Source organism: Notamacropus eugenii, chromosome 4 (assembly GCF_028372415.1).
Source record: "Notamacropus eugenii isolate mMacEug1 chromosome 4, mMacEug1.pri_v2, whole genome shotgun sequence".
NCBI lineage: Eukaryota > Metazoa > Chordata > Mammalia > Diprotodontia > Macropodidae > Notamacropus > Notamacropus eugenii.
Window position 1 is genome coordinate 384,963,389 of NC_092875.1, and position 3,350 is coordinate 384,966,738.

A 3,350-nucleotide genomic window follows, 5' to 3' on the forward strand; every position below is an offset into this window, starting at 1 on the left:
AGAAATTTGAAAAATTCACATCCAATAAAATGTTTCTGAGAAGAAAACTTCGTGCAAAGTGAATTCATTTGAAAAAGTATCATCTGTCCTCTGAATCCACTATTTTAAACTATTTATATAAGGATATATTTCCCTAATGAATACTTAATAATAACTGACTTTCACTTAATAGCTTAAAATTATAAACTGATTTTCATCTATCATCTAATTTTAGACTTACAGCAACCCTAAGGTAGGATTCGTAGTATTATTTCCACTTACAGATGAGGAAAGAAAAGTCCACCATATTGCACATGCTCACTCATGTGCTCACTCATGTGCTACTCTGAGCTAACTCAGAGAAGAGATTTGAAGTTAATATCTTCCTAGCTCCAGAGCAAGCATTCTATTTATTACAACATGCAACCATTCTTAGCACTTCAGTCTTTTAAATAAATTTTGTTTAGGCAATTAAATAGATAACCTTGCAGGGTTGCTTATACAATCTGTAGTTGAATCAGGATCCTCCTTACTTCTCCCACTTACTGCCTAGTGTCTTTAGCACAAGGCTCATGGCTCCTCATTTGGCTCAAGATGGAGGTCAGAAGAGAAAGTGAGGAGTCAGAGTTCAAGTAGCTTAGTTTTGCTTTTTATTAGCAAAATGTTTAATAAAAGATTGCATAAGGACAGAGTTCCTCTTACTTTCTTTGAATGAATGTGGTCTACTTGAAATGGCAGCCTCAGGGAAGGCAAAATACTTATCGGTTTATTTGGATTTATACAGAACTTAATATATGTGAATGGGATTGAATTCGCTAAAATGAATCGAGTTCCCTTTGTAGAGGACCGCTGGTAAAACATTGATTGCACATAGATGGGGTAATTACTTCGTTCTGAAAGAGAGAATAACTAATGTCAATTAAAAATAAATTGAGATATTAAAAAATGTAATGAATTGCTTTCTCTTCCTGTAATTTCATTTTCATAGAAATTTTGGACTGGCCTTGGTCTGATTAACAATTTTTCATTCATTCATGCAAATACTGTAATATGTGCTGTATAAGATAGCATGAACAAAGCGAAGACCAAGACAATGTTTTTACTAAAAGGAGATAAAATCCTCTAACATTCACAAGAAGATAATGTTATATATAAACCTTCAGCCAGAGATAGCCTTGGCACAGAGGACTAGGTTAACTTGCAGGGGTCCTACACTTGTGTTTTGTTAAAAATATTTTACACTCTCACAAACATTTATGTTGTCGACGGGAAGCAGTAAGAATTAGGAAGTAGTGTTTTCTGATTTGATCTTGAATATAGATGTGATTATTACTAAGACTACACAAAGAAGCACATGAGTAGGGGAAGGTCTAGGACAATATTTTAGACACACACACACACATACACACACACACATACATACATACATACATACACAAAAACTAGGTTTGGGATATAGGCTGGCTACAGAGATGAGTTCAGCCCTGTTCTATCTGGTCTGGTATGGCTCCAAAGGGTCACCAGAACCCTGGTGGAAGATGTCCAGGTGGCATACATCTGCCTCTTAAAGTTGAGAAAAGAGAAACAACTTTTTGAGTAATAAAGATGTCTCTTAAATTCAAATGCAACGTAAATGATGCTGATGTCACTAGTTTCCTGAAAAGTAAAAGGAGTAAGGTTTTAGAAGAATGTTCAGATAATGAAGAGGATTTTTTTCCTAAGGGACCCATCTGGAGAAAAATTTAGACCTCATGTTGACAACATTAGGCATGAAGAGTATCAGGTAGAAGGATGAAGTAATTGATGCTATACAAGAGAATATTACAGAAGTAAATGAAAGAAGCGAGAGACTGGGCAAGCTACAAGATAAATCAGAAAGTTCATCAGAAAATGCAACAGCTCTTAGCAACAGATCTAAACATCTTTAAAGACAAATGTGGTGGCATGGATGCAAAATGAAAGCCATCATGGTTCTTGTATCTGAAAGCCTTTTGTTGGTAATTATCACCCTATCACCTGTCACCTGAAGCACTGAACTTGACTCAGTGACCAGAGATCACCAATACAACATTTCTCGGATATTAAAAAAAAATAGATTACTACATAATCTAATGAGACATTGATAGAACTTTCAAAAGTGTATTCTCACAAGCAGTACATACAGGTAAATATCCAGTTCAAACTGGAGCATTGAAAAGTTCCCAATTAGCCTCCTCACCTTCACTAAAATCATTAATGTATTTTTAAAACAGAATCGTCTGCTTTGCCATGTTCTAGGAAGCTTATTTGAAATGACATACTTGACGATTTATTATTTGTACACAGAATTAAACGTTGATGATATTTATAATTTAACACAATGTCCTACTATGAATTAGAGAGGTGGTGATTTATCACATCAAGTTCAGGGATAGGGTGGGAGGTAAGAGATGAAACATGGAAACATGCAAAATGAAATGAAAATCATTCAGTTAATTATTATATGTTGAAGAATTGTTGGCAGTCATTTTGGCCTGTATCTTGCCATGGGACTCTGGAGGAGAGAGTGAGACTAATGACCTTGAACAGCTCTGCTTCACTTAATTCTAATTTACTTGCCAGTAAAGATGTTATTGGTCTTCTTCCAGAATGGAGAAGAACAACAACAACAAAAAAAAAATGTATAATTTTTCTCATGTAAAAAAAATAGGTTTTGGAATTGGTTTCCATACGTTTATAGAGAAACTAATGTTTTCAAAAAGTCTACTTGCACCTGTGACTTAAAGACATTCCAGCAAACCTATTTTGCCTGTACGAACACTTTTTTTTTTTTGCTGCTATTTAATGCCTCTGTGACCTAAGGCAATCAGTCACTGAATCAATCAGCAAACATTTAAGTGCCTACTATGTGCCAAACACTGTAGTAAAAAAAGACATTTCACCTCTCTGGAGCCAAATTTATTCATGAAATTGTTTCTGCCAAATCTAAAATTGTATAATCCTATCTTCCAGTGAGTTACCCAAATGAGGGGAAAAAATTGACAAATATATGATGTAGAACTTGAAAACTTGGGAAGGAAATCTGGTGATTATACATAGATGGAACATAAAAAGGCACGGGGAGCAGGAGGTGGAGCATCTTGTTTTCTTTAAATTCTTCAGTGACCCTGTTCGTGCCAGAAATAGTTAATGCAGGATTGTGAAGTTGCAGAAGATCACATGTATTGCTACATGACTACTAAAGTTAAACAGTGTATTCCAATGCAAATCACATTGATTTACTGCCAACCAAGGGGCAACTGTTAGATGGATAGCACTATAAATGCTTGCAAACATTGAATTCTGCATAACCCATCTCCTCTGGGAGCTGTTTCATGTTAATGAACCTTTAC

The 3,350-nt window shown here is 35.2% G+C and overlaps 1 pseudogene; it reads left to right on the forward strand.

Annotated features, from left to right (window-relative positions):
• Positions 1-1,584: 1,584 nt before the first annotated feature.
• On the forward strand, positions 1,585-2,006 carry LOC140502623 (vesicle-associated membrane protein 4 pseudogene; annotated as a pseudogene).
• The last annotated feature ends 1,344 nt before the right edge of the window (positions 2,007-3,350 follow it).